This window comes from Hevea brasiliensis, chromosome 4 (assembly GCF_030052815.1).
Source record: "Hevea brasiliensis isolate MT/VB/25A 57/8 chromosome 4, ASM3005281v1, whole genome shotgun sequence".
Taxonomy (NCBI): Eukaryota; Viridiplantae; Streptophyta; class Magnoliopsida; order Malpighiales; family Euphorbiaceae; genus Hevea; species Hevea brasiliensis.
Window position 1 is genome coordinate 109,801,466 of NC_079496.1, and position 16,038 is coordinate 109,817,503.

Consider the following 16,038-nt stretch of genomic DNA (forward strand, 5'->3'; position numbering starts at 1 on the left):
GAGCCCTAGACCCGAGGAAAAATTCATAAAATAATTTTTAGGATTCCAGAGAAGGGTCATTGAGGTTCCTATGGCATTAGAATGCCAATAAAATATTTAGAAAAATTTTTCAATCGGTACAGACAATTTTGACCCGTTAAGCCAAACGGAGGGCATTTTAGTCATTTCGCCTTCAGAGACGATTTTTGGCCGACTTGTCCAGTTGAGTAAATAATTATTATGACATAAAATATGAATTAATGTTGATGAAAAATTAATTTAAAGTTAGTAGAAAAGAAAAGAAAGGAAAAATCAATATAATGCAAATAATGACATCATTATGATGTCATTTAAAAGTTTCCACCAATCACAATTAAACAACCATTTAATTAACTAATAAAAGAGACAATTGGGACCAAAGAAATTAAAAAAACCTATCAGCCATCTTCTTCCCCATTCCAGCCGCACCACCATGGCCATGGGAGCCCTCATCTCCTTCTTCATTCAAGCTTGAAAATCTCTCTAACCTTACCCCAAAACCCTTAAGTCCTTTCACTAAAATTAGTCACCCAACCTTGCTAGAGTGTTTGGCAGCCAAGAAAAAGAAAGAAAGTGAAGTCAAGCTTGGGAAAATTCTGCCCTACAAGAGGTTAGTGCCTATTTATACCTAAATCTCTCTTATTCCATGTTAGAGACTTAAAAGGAGTAAGAATTTGTAAATCAAATGAATACAATTTATGTGTATGTACACCATGGATTTCGGCAGCCCTAAAGAAGGGATAGGGTTGATTGTTTTAATGGATTTAAAGTGGACTAGAGATCATGTTTAAAGTATATATATATGTGGATAGTGAATTAGTTAGTTAACTAAGGTAACTTGTGTGAAATTGAAATGGGAATTAGGGTTTTGGGAGTGAAACTTGGACTTTGCTTATGAAATGGTGAGTGAACATTCTAATGGTCAATTAGTGACCATTTGAGGTAAGTTGACCATAATTTGAAGTGCATTAGAGTGTTACAAACTGATTTGGTAGGCTGCCTAGTGACAGCAGCAGATGAGGCTGTGAGTCTAGCCTGTTTGGACTGCCATATCTTTGGCTGTGTAGGTTCAATTGGTGTTTGGCCAATTGGACATGAAACTAGACTTATAATGGCACAATTTTGGTGAAGAAACCATGCCCAAAAGACCAAAGCAAGTAGACCAAAAACTGGCCCCAATCCGGATGTCCTGCAATCAGAATCTGCAGAATGACCAAATTAACAGTAATTGTTCATTTGGCCATAACTCATTGTAGAATGGCTCAATTGACCTGAAATTTTTACAGCAACAAGTTAAGATATAGACAAACAACTTTCATGAAGAAACCTACCCCAAATTATGACCAGAACTTATCCAACAAGGCAGTTGTAGTCACAGTTCACTGCACTGTAGATATGGTCAATTCTGCAGTTTTGCAATCCAGCCAGTTGTGGTTTTTGGACCATATCTGGAGCTACAAAACTCCAAATGGAGTGATTCAAAAAAAGAAATTCAACTAGACAAAATAAGGAACAACTTTCATGTTTACCATTTCCTCAAATTCCTACTATAACAGTCACTAATGGAACAGTAAAATTGGGGTACAAAAACTGAAAATTCTGCTCCCTTAGTTCTAAGCTTAGAAATGGTATTGGTGATTAATTCCAACAAGTTTTGAATGAAAAACGTGGTACATTGAGAGTGTTAAAACCAATGTACCTATTTTCTATCCAAAAGTCAACATTTTTGTTGACCAATGAAGTGAATAGTGACACCAAAACTTGAAATTCAAAAATTGAAGAATTCAAAAGTATCAAATGCCCTAGTATACCTAACAAGATTGGTTTGGATAGTTTGGCATGCCAATAGGGTTTAGTTAGCAGTACTGCACATGGCATTATGCCATTCTGTAATTTTATGGCTTTTAGCCATTTTGACATTGTGTTGAGACTTGGCCTCGTGCCTAATATTATTTACTGACTTATTGTTACATTGCACACCGGGAGATACATATGTGACCGATGGTGTGACGGCCCGAGGTACTTGATACCCAGTGCCAGTTTACCCGTTTATCCAGTCCAGTCGTCCAGTATAGATTACTTGGGCAACCAAAAGAATGAAAGTGGATAAAGTTAACGAAATAAATGATTATAACAAACACAAAACAAGTAAAACATCAATACATTCAATGCATATTTATTTTTGTTATTTCTTTCTATTTTATTATTTGCACCACTAAGCATTATTGCTTAGCGCGTTGCTTTTGCCACGCGTAGGTTCTGGAGATACTGATCGAGAGCCCAGTAGGCCGTAGACTGGGTGAGACCATCCTGCAGCTCTGCATAGTGTCCGTGTCACCTCACCTTCTACAGTGCATTGGTAGGACACTAGGTTTCATTTTGGTATTTTGTAACTAACTTTTATTTTCTCATATGTAATTAAACTTATGTAATGTATTTTGATGTTCATGTAAATAATGAAAATTGTGGTTATGAATGTAAAATTTGAGCATTTATTTAATTGCTTGTATATGAGTATCATGAGAAATGAATGTTTGAGTAATGGAAAGGTTGTTGAAAATCATATTGAGACTTTGTTGATAAAATGGAGTTGGGATTGTTTGGAAATGATTTTGGAAGTGTTTTTCACAGGTTCCGAAGAACTGTTTTCTCCATTTTTAGCCGGTACTCTGCCGGATTTTCTATAAAATTTTCGGAACCTTAAATAAATTATAATGTCAATAAATGACTTAAATGAATTATATTTCGCAAGTTATATTCAAAACTATGACAAAAATTAATTAAGATAAAATAGAGTGTTCCGGTACACCGTGTGACATATCTTACTTGGATGTACTGTAGACGGGTAAGGGGTGTCACATATTTTAAAAAAAAAAGAATTATATAAAATGGAAATTATTTGCTGTAAAAATTTTTCATTATCCTCTAATTTCTTCACATATAAAAACTCTCTGGTTATTAGTTAAAATATATGATGGGAAGTGGGAATTTTTTAAGATTTTTATAAGGGAAATGAAGGTTAAATTCGCCCTTGAAAAGGAAAGAAAAATTCAATTAGGTCTAAATTAAAATTTTTATTCAATTAATTATAATCACTCAAATTTGAAAAAAATATTCCATTTCCAAAAATATAAAATATGAATTTTTCAAAAATGTAAATTGCTTGATTTTAAAAATTATATACTAATTTGTAGATTTAATCAAAATTTAGGGATTAAATTATTAATATAATAAAATTTCAGATATTAAATTATTTACCGATTGAAAATAGAGTTAAGAATATTTTAATTATTTTTCTTAAAATTAACAATAATTAAACTGAAATTCTAATAGGAGTGATTAAGTAATAAATTTTCTTTAATTTCAGAGGTTAAATGATTTAATTTTGAAAATATAAAAACTATTTCATAAATTTTATCAAATATTAAGAATTAATTGTAATTTATTCAAAATTTCAACGTCGAAATTGTTAAAATAATTTAACTACTTAGTGTCTAATAAACAATTATTAAAAAATTATTAATTATTTTAAAATCTTATCATATTATAAGTTGTTTTCATTATTTATATTATAAGATTCTTCATTATTATAAAATCTTATAATATTATAGCAACTTTTTAATATGATATTTTCATTTTTTATTTTAATTTTTACTTATTTTATTAAGGAAAATTTTTCATTATTCTCTAATTTCTTCACATATAAAAACTCTCTGGTTATTAGTTAAAAATATAAGATGGGGAGTGGGAAAAATTTTTAAGATTTTTATAAGGGAAATGAAGGTTAAATTTGCCCTTGGAAATGAAAGAAAAATTCAATTAGGTCTAAATTAAAAAATTTATTCAATTAATTATAAGCACCCAAATTTGACTGAAATTTTTTCCAAAAAGTATAAATTATTAATTTTCACATATTTTAATATTTTATAATTTTAAAATTTTTTAAAAAATTTGTTGACCCCACAAGCTCAAAGGAGCATAGATTTTGATGATACCAAAACTCAACTAGAATCAAACTAACATTGTTTTAAGTGTTGTGTATCTCAAAGAAAAAGGACAAAAGGATTTCATGATGGATTCGTGCTTATGAAGAAAGGATGACATTCTAAGGACAACACAAGACGAAGCAAAAGAGATAAAAGAAGAAAAGGTTACCTTCTAAGGCTGCATTGAACATCAGAATTGAAGGTACATATAGTATTAGAGTTAGTTTTATTTCTTAGGATTACTTGTGAAAAGAATTGAGGAGTAAAAGTCAATGATCCTTATTTTCAATCCCTCAAATGATTTTTTCTTTGAAACATCATTATTATTGGCCTAAAAAAATGTTTAACTATGATTTGGTGTAAAGTTTTATAGTTTTGAAAGTTATGCAGAAAAGTTTTCCTGGTATGCTAAACTGTTTGCTACTTATTTTAGTATGCTAACTGGTTTGCTATTTTCTCAAAGTACGCTAACTGTTTCAACTCTGCACAACATCGCAGAAAACGACAAAATAACGGCTATTTTCTTGAAATTCGTATTTGTAACGTTCAAATGAGTTCTGCAACGGTAAAAAACGTTCCAAAGCTATAAATACACCTTCCTTTGGCCATTTTGCACTTAATGAAAGTCCCTCTACTGTTCAAAATCTTTAAAGCTTTCATTCAAAGTGCTCAAAGTGATTTATTGCTCATCATTGGCTTATTTACTCAACTCTTCTTTATAGTTTCTGTTGTAATTGAGTGAGAGTGAGTTTTTAAACACATTATTATCATTTGTGAGAGGTCATTCAAGCACCTATTGAAGCTTGGTTGTGATAAGTGTTTGGGATAACGCTTGGTAGAAGTGTGAAGCTACTTGTAAAAGCTTTGTTGAGAAGATTTGTAAAGGGCTTTGTCTCTTGCCTTGAAAAGAGAAGAATAGTGGAGTGAAGACTCAAAGTGGGATCTTTGAGAGAGTGGATGTAGGCTAGTTAAAGCCGAACCACTATAAAAATTCAAGTGTTCATTTTCTCAACCCTTGCTCTTTACATTTATGCAATTTAGCTTTATGATTGATATACTTTTGCTGATATGAAAATTAATATCATATGCTGTTGATCTTGCTGCTGACTGAGAAAACAGTTTACTGCTAAATCTGCTTTTACTGCTAATTTGTTGATATCTGATATATTCTGCTAGTTATCAGTTGTGCTGTCAGATAGGATATTTGGTATACTGCTCTGATTACTGTGTTAAAAACGTATTCAGATTACTAATATATTTACTGAATGCTTATATAGTCTGTTATATCAGTATACTGATTGCATACAGCTTAACCTTGAGTCAACTTGTCAATAGAGCTATATTGTTCATTTTTCACATTAGTTAATTTAGTTGAACCTAGCTGCAATTTTCAAAGGTTTTGAGCAAGAACCGGAAATTGTTTTTAAAGTCCAATTCACCCCCCTCTTGGACATATTTTGGGACATCAATTTGGTATCAGAGCTTGTCTCTCTTGCTTGAGGATTAAACCCCTTAGAGTGATCCACACACATGGCTAGTTCATCTAGAAATTCACTGTATACACGCCCTTAGCTGAAGGTTATTCCATCACTAGACCACCACTCTTTAATGGCACAAATTACTCCTTTTGGAAAACTAGAATGAGAAACTTTATACAATCTATTGACATTGATGCTTGGAGAATAGTTAAAGATGGTCCTTATATTCCTTATAAAACCAGTGAAGGAACTGTACAAATTCCTAAAGCTGAAGTTGAATTTGATGATAATGATTGGAAGAAAATTTCTACAAATGCCAAGGCTATTAATATTCTTCATTGTGCTCTTGATATTAATGAGTATAATCGTGTTTCAGGATGTCAAATCGCAAAGAGATATGGGACAAACTAGAAGTCACATATGAAGGAACCGATGTGGTAAAAGAGTCAAAGGCAAACCTCCTCATCCGTGATTATGAATTATTTGAGATGAAACCGTGAAACTATTCCGAGATGAGTACTGCATTTACTGGACCTTGTAAATCTACTTAAAGCTCTTGCAAAGAGATTTGAAGAACAAGAACTTGTAAAGAAAATTATGAGGTCTCTTCCAAAGACGTGGGAAGCAAAGACTACTGTTATTCAAGACACCAAGGATTTCAGAAAATACACCTATGATGAGCTGATTGGTTCTCTCATTGCACATGAGATGATTTATAAGAAAGATGAGAATGAAGGTGATCAAAAGAAAAAGAAAGGGATAGCTTTCATATCCGAAAAAGCAGATGAGAAAAAGAAAAATGTTGCTCTTAAAGCTGGTTCAAGTGATGATTCAAGTGCTTCAAGTGATGATGATGAAGATATGGCTATGATAGTCAAAAGATTCAAAAGAGCATTTAGAAAAGGTGGAAGCAAATACAAGAAGTTCACAAAGAAATATGCTCCAAAGACTCCAAATCATTCAAGTGAAATAGTTTGTTATGAGTGTAACAAACCAGGCCACATTAAGCCAAAATGTCCTACATTGAAGAAGAAAAATAAGTTTAGAAAGGACAAAAGCAAAAGGCAATGGCAAGAACTTGAGTGACAGTGATTCTTCATCAAATGATGAAACAAGTGACAAAGAGGCTGCAAACACTTGTATGATGGCAATTGAAGAAAAAGGTGAAAGCTCACACATCGAAGATAGTGAAAATGAGGTAAATCTTGAACTTTCTAATGTTGATGAATTAGAACTTGCATTTGTGAAGACATATGATAAGTATAGAACTTTTAAAAGAAATGCAAAATTTTAGTTCATGAAAATTGTGCTTTAAGATCAGAAAATATTTCATTGAGTATGGTTTCAAAGGAAAATGAATTTTATAAATCTCAAATGAAATTATTTAAGGAAGTTAATGATGAGCTTCAAAGATCAAAAGAAGTATGTGAACAACTTCTTGAGAAAAACAAAATTCTTGAGGACAAAGTTGAATCTTTGACAAGAGATTTACCTAAATTTACAAAAGTAAAAGAAACACTTGATATAATTCTTGGGAATCAAAGATTTACAAATGAAAAATCTGGAATTGGATATGATGGATTTATGAAGTATGGAAAATACAAACAATTTTTTGTTAAAGCTACATCCTTTTCTCAACCGAGTATTACATGCTTTTATTGCAATCACAATGGTCATATGATTAATGCTTGCCCTATTAGGAAAGGAACCTTTAAGGCAAAGAAAGTATGGGTGCCCAAAGGAACCCTACCTAATGTTACTAACATCCAAGGACCTAAAGTTGCTTGGGTACCTAAGAACGCTTAAGCGATTTAGTGTCCGCCTAAGGAGTATCTTTGGAAACAGAACATTGGTACATTGATAGTGGCTGCTCTAGGCACATGACAGGAAATAAAGGCAAGTTTTCCTCTCTTACCTTGAAAGAAGAAGGTTATGTGAAATTTGGTGATAAAAGCAAAGCTAAAATTGTTGGATGTGGAACTATTGGTAAAAATCCTTGTATTGAGAATGTTGCATTAGTTCAAGGATTAAAGTATAATCTTTAAGTGTTAGTCAATTGTGTGACAATGGTTTTAAAGTCATTTTTACTTCAACACATTGTGAAATTCATGGAAATAATGTTATGTTTGCTGGTGCTAGAATAGATAATATTTACCTACTTGATTTAACAAGTCTTGAAGAAAATTGTGAAACATGTTTTATGACTTCAGATGATAGTGCATGGTTATGGCATAGAAAATTAGGAGATGCTAGCATGAGTACACTTGCTAAACTTTCTAGAAAGAACCTTGTTAGAGGACTTCCAAAGCTAAGATTTGAAAAAGAATTTCAATGCAAAGCTTGTGCACTTGGTAAGCATACAAAATCATATTTTAAATCAAAAAATGTTGTAACTACGTCTAGACCATTGGAATCGTTGCATCTTGATCTTTTTGGCCCAATCACACCTAGAAGTCTAGGAGGCAAGGCATATGCATTTGTAATTGTTGATGATTTTTCAATATTCACATGGACTTTCTTTCTTGCTCATAAAGATGAAACCTTTGATATATTTGAAGCTTTCTGCAAAAGAACTCAAAATGAAAAAGGGTATTGCATTACATCTTTGAGGAGTGATCATGGAAAAGAATTTGAGAATAATTTGTTTGAAAATTTCTGCTCTCAAAATGGTATTTATCATACATTTTCAGCTCCTAGAACTCCACAACAAAATGGAGTTGTTGAAAGGAAAAATAGATGTTTGCAAGAAATGGCAAGAACAATCTTTGAATGAAAGCAGTTTACCAAAATATTTCAAGTAAGCTGTAAATACAGCATGCTACATTTTAAACAGAGTTTCCATTAGAGCTATTTTAAAGAAAACTCCTTATGAACTTTGGAAAGGAAGAAAACCCAATATTGCATATTTTCATGTCTTTGGTTGCAAATGTTACATTTTGAATAACAAAGACAAAGAATCTTAAGAAATTTGATGCTAAATCTTGTGAAGGAATATTTCTAGGCTACTCAACAAATAGCAAAGCATATAGGATTTTCAATAGAAAAACATTGACCATGGAAGAATCAATGCATATACTTTTTGATGATGCTAACACTTCCTTGCAAAGGAAAGATTCTTGTGATGATGAAATTGAGCAGATTCTGAATTCAAAGAAGTCGAATAATGATGAGCTTGAATCAAAAGAACAAGTGGAGGATGATCAAAATGACAAAGAAGAAGAACTCCCTTGCTCCACAAATATTGAAATTCAAGATGACTCCCAACCAAATGTGGAAGAACTACAAATTGAGGAACCTCAGCATCAAGATATTCCACAAGAATGGAGGTATCATAGAAATCATTCCAAATATGACATTCTTGATAGTCCATCACAAAGAATGATGACAAGAGCTCAACTTAGAAGATACTTTGGTAATGTTGCTTTTGTTTCTCAATTTGAACCCAAAACATATGATGATGCTCAAAATGATGAAAATTGGCTTTTTGCTATGCAAGAGGAATTAAATCAGTTTGAAAGAAACAAAGTTTGGAAACTTGTTCCTAAACCTAAAAAGCACACTGTTATTGGAACTAAATGGGTATTTAGGAATAAGATGGATGAAAAAGGACATGTAGTTAGAAATAAAGTTAGACTAGTAGCTCAAGGATACAACCAAGAGGAAGGTATTGATTTTGATGAAACCTTTGCTCCAGTTGCTAGAATTGAAGCTATTAGAATGTTGTGTGCATTTGCATGTTTTAAGAATTTCATGCTTTATCAAATGGATGTTAAAAGTGCATTTTTAAATGGATATATTGATGAAGAAGTTTATGTAGCTCAACCTCCTGGTTTTGAAGACCCTCACTTTCCAAATCATGTTTACAAGCTTACTAAAGCTCTTTATGGTTTAAAGCAAGCTCCTAGAGCATGGTATGAGAGACTTAGTAAATTCTTGCTTCAAAATGATTTTAAAAGAGGAAAAGTGGATACTACTCTTTTCATTAAGAAAATTGGAAAAGACATGCTTATTGTGCAAATTTATATAGATGATATTATTTTTGGTGCTACTAACCATTCTCTTTGTAAGAAATTTTCCAACATGATGAAAAGTGAATTTGAAATGAGTATGATGGGTGAACTTACCTTCTTCCTTGGATTGCAAATTAAGCAAATGAAAGATGGAATTTTTATAAATCAGTCCAAGTATATAAAGGATATGCTAAAGAAGTTCAAAATGGAGGATATGAAAAGTGTTGGAACTCCCATGAGCTCAACAATTAAATTGGAGAAAGATGAAAAAGGTAAAGAGGTAGATAACAAATTTTATAGAGGTATGATTGGTTCTTTACTCTACTTAACAGCATCTAGACCAGATATTCATTTTAGTGTATGTTTATGTGCAAGATTTCAGTCATGTCCAAAAGAATCTCATCATGTAGCAGTTAAGAGAATTTTTAAATACCTCATTGGCACTCACAATATTGGCTTGTGGTATCAAAAATGTGAATCATTTGATCTTATTGGTTATAGTGATTCAGATTTTGCTGGTAGTAGATTAGACAGAAAAAGCACTTCTGGAACTTGTCAATTTCTAGGTCATGCATTAGTTTCATGGCACAGTAAAAAGCAAACCTCATTGCACTTTCTCTGCAGGTTTGAATATATTGCAGCTGGAAGTTGTGTTGCACAGATTTTGTGGATGAAACAACAGCTTGAAGACTTTGAAATTAAATTTGATCACATTCCCATAAGATGTGACAATACTAGTGCTATAAACCTATCGAAAAATCCTGTTCAACACTCTAGAAGCAAGCATATTGAAATTAGACATCATTTTATTAGGGATCATGTTCAAAATGGTGATATTCAAATCGAATTTATCCCTTCTGAAAAACAGCTTGCTGACATTTTCACAAAGCCACTTAGTGAGGAAATTTTTTGCAAAATAAGAAGAGAACTTGGTATGATTGATGCTTTTGATTAAGTTTTGATGTATTCTCATGTTTCCATATGAAAATGAAGTGATATATGTTGATTTGCAATGTTGAAAATGCATTCTGATATTTTTGGTGCAATTTGAAAAATTCTGGGTTATATCAGATATGAACAGTAATCTGCAGAATTTGCTCTCAGTGGCATACTAATCCATTTGCTAATTTTCTTGTTTGCTAAATGCTTTACCACTGCTCCTACTTTTTCGTTGGCAAACTGGAAGTCAGGTCTGATTGCTCTAAAACTCTAAAATTATTTTTTCTCGAAGCGCCTATTCTGCATGTTTAAAGCCCATATGACTTAAATACCCCTCTACTTAAAGTATTGCATCATTATGTATTTAAGGGCAAAATGGACTTTTTAACACTTTGATTTGCGCGGGATTAAATTTTTCTTCTGAACCATCAGTCTTCTCGCCGTCTCTCCTCTGCTACACGCTACCTATTCCCTGCAAAACCTACAGTTGTGTCTTTTCAAGTTTAAAATTCAAAACTCCTCTTTCCGTCGTTTCGTATCTCAGAACCCGAACGGCTGCATTTCTCTCTCCACTTGCAAACCCATTTCGGTCGCACCATTCCAAGCTATCGTCTCCCTTCATCGTTCTCAAATACTTCCGAAACCCTTTGGCAGTGAATCGATTAAATCGATTATTTACAGAAAGAAAATCCCCGAAATTTTTCGTTTCCTTTATCTCACTGAATCTGCCGAAAGAAATCATTTGCTGTTAGTTATTTTTCTTTATCGATTCGCACACTCTGTTTCAGTATATTTCAGGTATAAAATCTAAAACTTAATGGAATCATGTTTTACATTTTGTCTATGCTTGTTTTATTTGCTTTCGCAATATGCTGATATTTTTTTTATTATTCTGCTTGATTTGCTCTCGCCTGTTTGTTCTGTTCTAGTGCTCTGTTGTTAATTTTTTTTTGGGCATTAACATTTCGTGAAATGTGGTATATAAAAATAAATCGACTGCCATGGATTCGTAAGAACCCGAATATTTTTTTTCCTTGCTGTCTGTTCTAATTTTTTTTCTGTCATTGCGCTCTGTTGTGATAAATGGATGTTGATATGCTTAAATTGATTATATATATAAATATATATATATTGGCTGCTCATATCGCTAAATTTATAATCTCAGTCTTCACTGTCCTTACGGCCTATTTTGCTTCTGAGATTGGTTATGGCGCGAGACAAAGGAAAAGGGAAAGCCAAAATCACCACATACTCATCATCAAACTCAACTGACGCAAGTATCCCTGCGTCACCTCCTCCACAAAAAGATGCTCCTCTGGTAATTGGTAAACCAAAAGAAACAACCAAGAAAAGAACAAGCGAGCCAGTCCAAGAAAAGGGAACCAAAAAGAAAAAGATTTCAAAAGCTCCAGTTGTGCATATGGAGAGGGCTATTCATGAGCCAAGGTACATTCACTGGCCTGTTTTTGTTGAAGTTTCCGTTCCTTTGCAATCTTTGTTTGAGTATCAAAAATGGGATAAACTGTGTTCTGATACTGAAGGAGTGTATGTGGACTTAGTGCAAGAATTCTATAAAAATTTGAGGGTTGATGATTCTGACAAAGATGAGTCTTTTAAAGTGAAAATGAAAGGGACAATTTATGAAGTGACAGTAGCTAGATTAGCTAAAGCCCTAGGAATTCCAAACAGTGGAAACAAAATCTGCTCCCACAAAGATGTTTTTGCTGTTGGTGGGTTTAACAAAAGGGATTTTGAGGGTGAAGTGTTTAAAGGAGAAGTGAAGGATAAGACTAGCATTACTCATGCTCATCAACACATTAAAATTCTTCATAGTTTTATCATTTATGTGTTGAATCCTAGAACCGGCAGCCCCAACTATTTGAGTACCCTTAACCTCTGCATAATTTGGCATATAGTGAACCAAATTGAGTTTAATCTTGCCTATTTTATGCTGAAACAAATCATGAAATGGAAGCCACCCTATAAGCTATCCTATGCTCATCTTCTAAATGGTCTATTTAGAGACTTTGGGATACCTTTGGAAACCGAGAAACTTAGGACCAATATGATCCCAATCACTAGCTTGCAAAAAGATGATGATGGTAGAAAGCTTAGATTTGAGCAAGGTGCTAGCTCCAAAGATAGTGCAAGTGGTACTTTCAATGTTGAAGGTATTTTGGAGGAAGTAAACAATTTGAGAGAATTTGTTGAAATGGAACTTGGAGAGCTACAAAAATTTAGAAATTTTCAAACTATTCTTATGAATGCTCTAGACTCTAAAGTTGATGGATCTTTGATGTTGATGTACAAGATTGTGGAAGAATTGTTTAAAATCAAAGTCCATTTGGGTATTTCAACCACTGAGGCTGGAGAAACCAGTAAGGTTGCTACTGGTTCTGTTCCTCTAGCCGAGAGAGTGAAAGAAAAGGAGAAAGAGAAAGAAACAGAGGAAGAAGAAGAAACAGAAGAGGAAGAGGAAGAAGAAACAGAATAAGAGGAAGAGAAAGAAACTGAAGAAGAAGAAGAGAAAGAGGAAGAAAAGGAAGAAGAGGAAGAAGCTGAAGCAGAAAAAGATGAAGATGAATCTGATGATAAGAATGGTAATGGAGGCAGCAAAGAAGGTAGTAGGAAAGATATGAGTGACTCAGTAGTCCGGCGTAACTCGAGACACTGCTCCCATCGCTCCCGCAAAAGGAAAGGGCAAAACAGCTCAACAAGAACAAAGACGCAAATGTAAAGAGGAAAGCGGTAAACCCTTCCGCAAAAAGACTAAAATCGCAAAAGTCTGCGGTGAGTCTGGTACTACTGAGTTAGCAGCTGGGCCTATTGTTCCTTTGACACCCGGAACTGAATTGGCTGCTGCAATTCTTCAAACTTTGAGTGACAAACCTATCAAGCCCAAAAAGCTGAAAATGGGTGCTCCAAAGCCAATCCGAAGAAGCTCTAGGCTGAAAGGATAAACTGAATTCTGATTGAATTTTGTCTAACAGTCTGTCTGTTAGTTTGCTACTTAGTTTGCTACTTTTGGCTTTTCTGAACTTTAAATTAGTCTGCTATATTAGTTACTGTTTTGACTGTTTATTCACTGCACTTAAACTGAATTTTGACTTATTCACACATGCATGATTTCTCCCATATTCTTTTGATGCTGACAAAAAGGGGGAGAAAAGTAATGAATGAGTAATCTTATTGATATTACTTGTGGTTGATATAGTTTGTGATTACTCATGGTTGATATAGTTTGTGAATAGTATATTGTTGTTATAACTTTATGGTGTGCATATTGTTGATATTGCTTGTGAATGATATACAGTTTGTGATTAGTGTGTATATTGTGCATATTTAGTTAATATCTTTAGTCACACTTGACTCCTTAAGAAAATGCTTATGGATGTTTTATTGAAAGTATTAAGGGGGAGTTATTTGTGATTAACTGTTGATATAAGCACATACATAGGGGGAGTTATTCACACATACACATTCATACACATACTCACACTTACTTACATTTACATGGTGATTCAATTGAGTTTTGTCATCATCAAAAAGGGGGAGATTGTTGACCCCACAAGCTCAAAGGAGCATAGATTTTGATGATACCAAAACTCAACTAGAATCAAACTAACATTGTTTTAAGTGTTGTGTATCTCAAAGAAAAAGGACAAAAGGATTTCATGATGGATTCGTGCTTATGAAGAAAGGATGACATTCTAAGGATAACACAAGACGAAGCAAAAGAGATAAAAGAAGAAAAGGTTACCTTCCAAGGCTGCATTGAACATCAGAATTGAAGGTACATATAGTATTAGAGTTAGTTTTATTTCTTAGGATTACTTGTGAAAAGAATTGAGGAGTAAAAGTCAATGATCCTTATTTTCAATCCCTCAAATGATTTTTTCTTTGAAACATCATTATTATTGGCCTAAAAAAATGTTTAACTATGATTTGGTGTAAAGTTTTATAGTTTTGAAAGTTATGCAGAAAAGTTTTCCTGGTATGCTAACTGGTTTGCTACTTATTTTAGTATGCTAACTGGTTTGCTATTTTCTCAAGTACGCTAACTGTTTCAACTCTGCACAACATCGCAGAAAACGACAAAATAACGGCTATTTTCTTGAAATTCGTATCTGTAACGTTCAAATGAGTTCTGCAACGGTAAAAAACGTTCCAAAGCTATAAATACACCTTCCTTTGGCCATTTTGCACTTAATGAAAGTCCCTCTACTGTTCAAAATCTTTAAAGCTTTCATTCAAAGTGCTCAAAGTGATTTATTGCTCATCATTGGCTTATTTACTCAACTCTTCTTTATAGTTTCTGTTGTAATTGAGTGAGAGTGAGTTTTTAAACACATTATTATCATTTGTGAGAGGTCATTCAAGCACCTATTGAAGCTTGGTTGTGATAAGTGTTTGGGATAACACTTGGTAGAAGTGTGAAGCTACTTGTAAAAGCTTTGTTGAGAAGATTTGTAAAGGGCTTTGTCTCTTGCCTTGAAAAGAGAAGAATAGTGGAGTGAAGACTCAAAGTGGGATCTTTGAGAGAGTGGATGTAGGCTAGTTAAAGCCGAACCACTATAAAAATTCAAGTGTTCATTTTCTCAACCCTTGCTCTTTACATTTATGCAATTTAGCTTTATGATTGATATACTTTTGCTGATATGAAAATTAATATCATATGCTGTTGATCTTCTCACGATCGAGAAAAGCAGTTCTTGCTAAATCGCTTTTCGCTAATTTGTTGATATCTGATATATTCTGCTAGTTATCAGTTGTGCTGTCAGATAGGATATTTGGTATCTTGCTCACGATTCTTGTGTTAAGCGTATTGATTACTAATATATTTCTTGAATGCTTATATAGTCATTATATCGATTATCGATTGCATACAGCTTAACCTTGAGTCAACTTGTCAATAGATCTATATTTTTCTTTTTTAACATTAGTTAATTTATTTGAACCTAGCTTAAATTTTCAAAGTTTTTGATCAAGAACAGTAAATTGTTTTTAAAGTACAATTCACCCCACTATTGGACATATTTTGGGACATCAATTTGGTATCGAGCTTGTCTCTCTTGCTTGAGGATTAAACCCTTAGAGTGATCCACACACATGGCTAGTTCATCTAGAAATTCTGGTATACCGCCTCCTTAGTGAAGGTTATTCCATCACTAGACCACCACTCTTTAATGGCACAAATTACTCCTTTTGGAAAACTAGAATGAGAAACTTTATACAACTGTTGACATTGATGCTTGGAGAATAGTTAAAGATGGTCCTTATATTTCTTATAAAACCAGTGAAGGAACTGTACAAATTCCTAAAGCTGAAGTTGAATTTGATGATAATGATTGGAAGAAAATTTCTACAAATGCCAAGGCTATTAATATTCTTCATTGTGCTCTTGATATTAATGAGTATAATCGTGTTTCAGGATGTCAAACTGCAAAAGAGATATGGGACAAACTAGAAGTCACATATGAAGGAACTGATGTGGTAAAAGAGTCAAAGGCAAACCTCCTTATCCGTGATTATGAATTATTTGAGATGAAACACGTGAAACTATTCTTTGAGATGAGTACAGATTTACTGGACCTTGTAAATCTACTT